Raw genomic sequence first — 9,235 nt, 5'->3', positions numbered from 1 at the left:
TGCCAATAAAAACTACGAATCTCAGAAAGATCCATAGATGTGGGGTGATAGACACCTCTTGTAAAATCTCCCACATGGTACAATTAAAAAAAACTGTTAAATTCTTGAACAGTAATGTGTTCAGAAATTTTATTTATAAAAGAAAAATTTTTTACCTGCAGTGATCGGTTCCTCCCAGTGGAGGTCTCTGTGTTTTTGGAGCCTGTCCTAGAACTAGCTCTTGTAGACCAGGCTGGCCTTGAACTCACAGAGATCTGCCTGTCTCTGCCTTCCGAGTGCTGGGATTAAAGGTGTGCACCACCACTGCCTGGCTAGCCTCGAACTCACAGAGATCCTCCTGCCTCTGCCTCCCAAGTGCTGGGATTAAAGGTGTGCGCTACCACCGTCTGGCCAAGTCACTTTGTATCAGACCAAATCTGCCGCTGTGGCGGCTTTTGTTGCAAAACTGCAGATACTTGAGTTTCTGCTAATTCAGGCAGTGAGGTTCCACTGAAAACTTAGCCAAGGCAGGCAGAATGGGCCTATGTGGCCAAGTGTGTCTTAGACTTGGCACTGGGACCCGAGTCACGAACTAAAAAACGGCACCCAGGATGGTGCTGTGTTAGCTAGCGGGCTACCCACTTGAGTCGGGGGCAAAATAGCCCAACGTTGGACACCACACACACACACACACACACACACACACACACAGAGCTTCAAACTTCTCAAGTTTTTGTAACTATACAGTCCTGTTCAAGGTGTGATCCTGTCGGCCAATGACCTATCTTCTCCACTGATCCTCTTTTGCAAGGTCCTCTGAAAAGTTGTCAGCTTTAAATGAATTCTTTCTGGAACATAAGCTCCTCTTCTGGATGGTACCAGGTTTTAGTCTCTCCCTCTCCTCATCTTGCAATTCATAACAGAATTCCAGTTTCTTGTGATCCATTATGCCAATAGTTCACTACCCAAAGAAAATACATGGCATTGCTTAGAATATCTTCATTCCAGCCAGGATGATTCGTTGACCTGCTTTTATTTATAGAGTCCACCTTGAGGACTGAGAAACCAAGTGGGGTAACTGTTAGGAGCCAATTTCCTCCTAAAATCATTGCAAGAACCATCACCCTGGGGAATCTACAGAGAATCCCACACCCATAATTGTGTTAGGAATCTTTCTATTGACAGAGCCTACCCCACACCCAAATTGGCTGTTAATGGAGAGCTATCTGTTAGCAGAACCCACCCCACATTCCAAACTATCTAGGGAACTAGGTGTGGCAACTCGCGACTTCTTGGCCTACAGTGACCTGACCGAAGGTAACCTCCTGGCTACGTGACCAACGTGAACCATGTGACCAACGTGAACCACGCGGCAAGAGCTCAGGCCCCTGTGCCCACCCCCCAACTCCTTACCCTATATAAGCTGTACCCCATCTCTAATAAACTGAGGCTTTGACAAGAACCCCCTTGCTTAGCCTCCTTCCTCTTTTCTAGCCCATTTATCTTATGGATAGTTCCTCTCCGTGACCCTGGAATAACTAACTGCCAGGCAGGTTACTAACCCTAGACTAGATAACCTGTCAAGGCAACCAATAGTGGCACCCGAACCAGTGACTCGGAGCACGGCCAACTAGCGGACGACAACGCGTGGTCCTGGGACAACAAGAAGAAAAAAGAAGATTCTGCGGCTGTAGAACTCGGACAGATCTGCAGAATGAGGTAGGAGCGCAGGTTCACTATCATCCAAAAAGATATGGGATGTTCAAGGGAAGAGAAATTCATACAGGAATTCAATCAATCAATCTGGGAGAGAGGAGTAAGAGTCAAAAACAGAGATTTATGTGTTTGCTTTATGTGTTTGATTGCGGACTCAAAAGGGAGTCCTTTGAGATGCTAGAAGTTAGGGTACAATCCACACAGCTATGCCTGCCAAGCAGGCTGGCTGCTTGGGCTAGAGAGCCTATTTCTTTAACCCCCTGCCACATGGAGCGAAAGCTGACAGGCAGGTTTGATATAAAGGAATCTAAACTCAAAAAGCTGCAGCTTCATTCAGGACAGTAAATATGCTTCTTTTCTATTTTAAAAATCTTGCCTCTTGGTCAAAAATCTTTATTTTGTAGGTGTATAAGTTTATATCTAAGGTAGATTAATTTCAGTACTATGGTTCTGTAGGAAAGTTTTGAAATCAAAGATTGTGATACATTCAGAGGATTTTTAGAATTGTTTAGGCTATCCTGAGTTTTTATTTCTTTCGTATAAGGTTGGAGATTGTTCTTTTGAGTTCTATATTGTTTTTTTGAGTTTTGTGATAAGTTTTGCTATAATTTTAATGAACATTTACATTAAAATCTGTATGTGAGTTCTGTGAGGAATGTTGCTATAATTTTTAATGGACATTTACACTAAATCTGTAAACTGCTTTCAGTAAAATTGTCATTTTTGCCATATTTCTTCTGCTTTCCCAAGAAAGTAGAGGATCTTTCAAGATTTAAAGTTGTTATCCTACAAGTTTTTTCAATTGTACGGCCCGCTCTTGGGTGGGAGTCGAATTGTTTCAGCTTGAGGTTCTTTCCTGCTGCTAGGTGTGGCTTCAGGCTAGACTGCTGAGTCTCAGGCCTCAGGCCTCTTAATTAAATTTATCAAGGGCCAGAGTTATACTCTTAACAAATGATAATGGTTAAAAATAAAAAACATTTCCGCCTTAACAGGCAGAGATGATGGGACCCAAAACTTCTGTCCTGCTTGCTTAAATTTACTCCAAGATATTTTGTGGTATTCATGGATATTTAAAACTATGATGTCTCATTTATCCTAGATGTAAAAGAGGTACATCTGGGTTATTTTTTGATTCTGGCTATGATAAAGTAATTCTGCTATAGACATGGCTGAGCACATGTCCTTGTGGTATGGTTAAACAACTTTGTATTTAGGCCCAAAAGGGGTATTGCTAAGTTTTGAGGTAGATATTTGCCTAATTTTAAAAAATAGACAGAATGAGGGTGCCTCAGTGCTGGGGAGACTCTCACTTGGGTCTTGGGATGGAGCGGCCCCCCCATAGCTTGCCGGAGACCCTCCTTGCTGAGGTCGCGCACGTGGCCTTGGTTGGCGGGGGAGGAGTTCGACCCCAAGTGACCGGGAGAAAAAATTTTTGAAGAAAGGGGCCACAGCCCAGTGGTCCAGGAAAAAATTCCAAAAATCCAATGGTGGTTGCAGGAGGACAGCTCCCCGCCTCGGGACCACTCCCAAGGTCGTAATCCGCTAGTTCCTAAAACAGTACTGTGATAATCACAGCTGAAAAACCTGTTTTTCAAGATTACGGTCTAACTTTGTCTTTGGCTAGTTCCTGGTGCAGGGTTGCTGAACACTGCTGGCCCTGGATTTTTGATTCTTCTCCTCCTGCTAGGAGAGTCTGGATTCATCCAGGTTTTTTAATACTAGGTATGATCCAGGAGTGGCTGTGCCAGCATGCACTTCCAGCACCAGTTTGCACTTCCAGCAATGGAGTTTTTTCTTTACCCACATTTTCTTAAGCATAAATTGTTAACAATAATTTTTAATCTTGGTCATTTCTACAAGGATAAGGTAAAATCTCAGAGTTTTAACTTGCATTTCTCTGATGGTTAAAGGATGTTATATTTAAACATTTTTTAGGTGTCTCTCAGTCATTTTTAGTTCGTCTGGGAGTTTTCAGTTTAGGTCTGTAACAAATATTTTTATTGGATTAATTTTTAATAACTAATTTCCTGAGTTCTTCATATATTTTTAAAATGGATTTATGATAAGTAAAGATCTTTTCCCACTCTATAGTCTCATTATACAAAAGGTTCTCAATTCAGGAGATATAATTTATGGTTTCTCACAATGTTTATGCCACTGAGGCTGTGTTTGAGATGTGGCAAAGTGTGCTTCAAAAATTTTTCTCTGTAAGGATCAACATAATTTTTATATGCTAAGGCCTTTGGCTCATTTAAACTTGAGTTTTGTACATGGAGATGGATGTAGATCTATTTTCATTTTTCTACATGTTGGTGTCTAATGAGGCCAGCATTATTAGTTAAAAAATGCTTCCTTTTTCCATTTTCCTACCTGTAAGGCAGACTTAAAACTTAAGAGGAGGATAGCTTACAAACTTTTGGTTGGATGTTCAATGGTTAAAGCCCTAATTATAATATTCTTATGGGAAACCTTGAGCCGCTAGGTAAAATTCTTACAAAAAACAGTTTCCAATAGAATGTTTAAAGCTGCCTAGCAGGTACTCAAACAGGTAAAATATAAAACAACAGGTAAAGTATACAATAATATATAAATACAGCATATTACTTATATTTCAGCTAAACATCTAACAGTTTTAATCTTTGGGACACAAAATTGATTTTAATTAAAACATTAACCCTTCTTTACTTAAGAAGGGGGAAGATTGGGGTTCCTGTCACTGTTGCTCAGAGACTGGAACTGGTGGTATTTGATAAGAACAATGTATGTCATTGTGCTCTTACTGAAATTGATCTAATGATATTTAGAACTGCTTATAGATGTTGGGAAAGGTTTGACACAAGCTGTAAAATGTGTGGGTTTAATGCATATGTTAAAAAATTTTAGATTTTGATCCCTTTTACACTGCCCTAATTTTTGGCAGGCAGCACTCATAATTTTATGTGGAGTAGGCATTTAGGAAGGAGGATGTATCTTAGGCCAGATTAAAAGGTGAATACTGGGTTTGGAAAATGCCCTTTCTTCTTGTCTGGACATGGAGTTATTGGTGCCCAAAATTATATCATTAGGAGCTACTCACAGTATTGTCATTAATGATAGATGCAGGGGCCCAATGACGGGAGTAAACGTGGAGCCCTCGCCTGAACAGCACACCATACAGAGGTTGTAGAAACCGGCTCAACATTGGCATGGTGTCGGGACGAGATTGCCCTCCACATATCCTAAGGCAGGGTACCCTGTGGTCAAAGACCTGCTTACTTTAAGTCTTGCTAGATACCTTTTATTTGAGGAGCTCCAAGGACTGGTGACTTGTGCCAGAACATCCCCCAACCTAAGACAGGATACTGGGAATCCTAGTACGGGTAAAGGGGATAAAGACCTGGTCCCCACTCGACCTAAGAATCATAAGGCACCCCTCTGTTCCCAGGAGAGGTAAATTGCTTCACCATTCGAGAGAAGGGTCTCTCCTTGTCCCAGTCTCTTCTCCTTTTAGATCTGACACCAGGGTTGGACTCTGACCTGGTGCCCTCCACGTAACAGCTGCCTGTGTTTATAAAAGAAGGGGGGATCTGTTAGGAGCCAATTTCCTCCTAAAATCATTGCAGGAACCATCACCTTGGGGAGTCTACAGAGAATCCCACACCCATAATTGTGTTAGGAATCGTTCTATTGACAGAGCCTACCCCACACCCAAATTGGCTGTTAATGGAGAGCTATCTGTTAGTGGAACCCACCCCACATTCCAAACTATCTAGGGAACTAGGTGTGTCAACTTGTGACTTCTTGGCCTAAACTATCTACGGAACTAGGTGTGGCAACTCATGACTTCCTGGCCTACGTGACCTGACCGAAGGTAACCTCCTGGCTACGTGACCAACGTGAACCACGCGGCAAGAGCTCAGGCCCCTGTGCCCACCCCCCAACTCCTTACCCTATATAAGCTGTACCCCATCTCTAATAAACTGAGGCTTTGACAAGAACCCCCTCGCTTAGCCTCCTTCCTCTTTTCTAGCCCATTTATCTTACAGATAGTTTCTCTCCGTGACCCTGGAATAACTGAACTGCCAGGCGGGTTACTAACCCTAGACTAGGTAACCTGTCAAGGCAACCAAGAGGTAACGAAGGAGAGTTATGTCATTCACATTTTTAGTGTGCTCCTTTGTTACGTGTCTGATGTCACTGATTACAGCACCTTATACTCTGAGGGAAGTCCTTGGTCTTATTCCTTGGAAGCATAGCTGCACCCTTCTCTTTTGCCCTCTTTTAAAAGGCACAGCTTAACTCAGGGTTCCTTCTGGATGGACCAGACAAGTTTAAATTCCTTCTCAGCAGAAACAAAGGCAAGGCAAACTTAGTTTCAAGTGGGTTATATATCTCCTTTATATCCCCATAAAATGCAGGTGCTGAGATGCTCTTTCAGTACAACACCTGCATTTTATGGCGCTTATGATATAATATATTTTATTTGTGACTCCTTAAAGTGGATTGAAATGCAAACAGAGGAAATGGGATTCATTTAAAATGAAGGGAAGAATTGGTGATATGTTTATCTGGACTAATATTTTTAAACACCTATCAATCCAAAAATGATTAATATAAGCTTTAAAAGACAAACACAGATAATCTTATGTGCCCTTCATTTCTGCTTACTTTTTTTATTATATCTTTGAAATGGCAGGTATTCAGAGAACCCTCAAATCTGAAAACCATCTGCTGAACAGAAATACAATAAAAACTATAGGGATCTCTGTTTCTATGACTCAGGTCTGCTGCAATTAATTACTCAGTTGAGGTGATAAAGAGAAAATACCTAGGTGAAGCTGTTTGTCCACCCTCATTTGTGAGTTTCTCATAATGTCAAAATCATGTGAAGCCTAGGAATTCACTTTCTTTCCCTTTTTCCCATTTGAAGATATAATCAGGAATCAAAAGAGTTAGAGACTGTATACTCTAGCCTTAGGGCTGGAAAACTGACAGGAGGAAGGAGATAAGAAAAGAGGAGCATGTTCTGTTCCAGCACAGCACAGATATGCTGAAAAACACCCTCCAGAATCAATTGCAAATCTCTGGAGAAAGTGTACCTGTAACCCACTCTGCTTTTCAGGGTGATTCATAAGAATGGGAACCATGGCCAACATTCAACTTCATACTTCAGTTTCTTATTATTGCCGGTATGTGTGCATATTTGTGTGTGTGCAGGCACATGTGGATGTGCAGACACATGTGTGCAAGTGTGTCTGGAAGTCACAGATGGATGCTGGGGATCTTCTCCAATCACCATCACCTCATTGTTAAAGACAGCTCTCTTCCTGAAACTACAGCTCACTGATATGGTTAGATCAGCTCACCCACAAGCTCCCAAAATCCTCTGTCTACACTTTTCAAAGGCTGAGTTTATAGACACATAACACAGTGCCTGGCTTTTCAGGTGGTTGCTCTGTATCTGAGCTCAGATCCTCATGTTTGCCCAGAAACACCTTACCACGACAGTCCTCTTGCCCTAATGCTGTTATCTTAATGCTTACAGACACACAAGAGACTGTAGCATCAACAAAGGTAATCTGTCACTAGACATTATGTGATCATCCAGTCTGGCCTTACAGGGCTGTGGTTTCAATTTCAAGGTCCTTTATTTTAGAAGGCCCTATAAGAAAATGTTTGTAAAAAAAATAATACCCTAAATTAAAACGGGCCTTGAGTCATATATTAGAGGCAAGTTTTCTTGAAGTTACACTACCTGTCTCAACAAAATGAACTTACATTGAGGATAAGTATAAGTAGTAAACTCCACTCTGAGATCATTTGGTAAGCAATGAATGAAAATCTTCCTTGCTCTCTTTCTTTTTCTTTTTTTTTTTTTTTTTTTTTTTTGGTTTTTCGAGACAGGGTTTCTCTGTGGCTTTGGAGCCTGTCCTGGAACTAGCTCTGTAGACCAGGCTGGTCTCGAACTCACAGAGATCCGCCTGCCTCTGCCTCCCGAGTGCTGGGATTAAAGGCGTGCGCCACCACCGCCCGGCTTTCTTTTTCTTTTTTATACAAGACTCTGTGTAACAGTCTTAGTTGTCTTGGAACTAGCTCTTCTTGACCAGGCTTGCCTTGAACTCACAGAACTCTGCCTGCCCCTGTCTCCTGAGTGCTAGGATTAAAGGTGTGTGCCACCAGATGGTAGAAAGGGAGAGACAAGTAAGGAAGGGGTTGGGGAAAATATATAGCTCAATAAAAACAATAAAAAGATCCATTCTTTGTACATCCATTTGGAGAGTATTAGAACACCAAGGCCCACCCTGATGTTCTTAACTGACTTTCTAAGATATAGTTACAACAGTATCCATAAGACTTTTAACAGCACTGGGAAAAAAGTGAAAAGTAATCATCTTTACTGCATATGTCAGTTGTTCCCCTTCTTATTTGGTTTGACCTTATAAGTTGGCAGCTATATTTCCTTAATTAGAAGGTTTTATTTTACAATTGGTTTGATTGTAGCAAGCTTTGCTTGCTAAATATACAAGCAGCTGATAAGATTTGTTTCTTTAATAACGTATTAAAAGGGGAACTTGGAGAAAATGAATAGTATAGTTCATCAATAGAAACAAAGGGAGCCAGTGACATAGGTCAGGAGACCTCAAGAAAATATGAGAGCTGTTACCAAATTAATAACATTTTACTCAAATCTGGTCTAAGCAAAACCAAATTTGGGATTTCAGTCTTCATATTCTTTGTTCCTTCAAACCAGTGGCTCTCAGCCTATATGTTGTAACCACTTTGATAAACCTCTATCTCCAAAAATACTTACTTTGTAATTCACAGCAGTAGCAAAATCTCAGGTATGAAGCAACAAGGAAAACAACTGTATGGCTGGGAGTCATCACAACAGGAGAAGCTGTATTAAAGGGTCACAGTTCTAAGAAGATTGAGAACCACTGCAAACAAAGGCTTCAGCTCAACTTTCTGCTCATTCTTTACATTTGCTTTCAAACTAACAGATTTCAGAGAAGTGTGGTGCAGCTGGCTTGCAAAGCCAAAGCTCTGCTGGTGGCAACAAAGGATCAGGAGTTCATACTTATTCTCCACTAAACAGTTCAAGGAAAAGCTAGATGAGCAATTCACGATGATTCCCCACTGTCCAGGTAGTTTAAGGCCAGGCTGGACCAGGAGTTCACACTTATTCTCCACTAAACAGTTAGTTCAAGGCCAGGCTGGACCAGAAGTTCAAAATGATTTACCACTGTTAAAGGCCAGTCTAATTGCATGAGACCCTGTAAAAAAAATGAACAAGTATATAAATAAAGAAGTGAAATTAAATAAACAACAAGACTTAAACAGCTCTTTCAGTATTATTATTTTATTTTAAATCATATTTATATGTCTGGGTATGGGCATATTCTTGCAGTGTCTGTGGAATCTAATAGAGACGATGCTGGATGACATCATGCTGGAGTTACAGGTACCTGTGAACTGTTGGATGTAGGCATCGGTAACCAAACTCAGGTCCCCTGTAAGAACAGTGCATGCTCTTCAACACTGAACCAATCTATGTTGGCCA

At 41.2% G+C, this 9,235-nt stretch overlaps 1 pseudogene; it reads right to left on the bottom strand.

The window, feature by feature from the left end:
- The window catches only part of LOC101981616, an 8,813-nt pseudogene extending 7,888 nt beyond the window's left edge, over window positions 1–925 (bottom strand).
- Window positions 926–9,235: the final 8,310 nt, after the last annotated feature.

Source organism: Microtus ochrogaster, chromosome 6 (assembly GCF_000317375.1).
Source record: "Microtus ochrogaster isolate Prairie Vole_2 chromosome 6, MicOch1.0, whole genome shotgun sequence".
NCBI lineage: Eukaryota > Metazoa > Chordata > Mammalia > Rodentia > Cricetidae > Microtus > Microtus ochrogaster.
The sequence above is the reverse complement of the archived record's forward strand: the minus strand, read 5'-3'. Positions and strand labels throughout refer to the sequence as shown.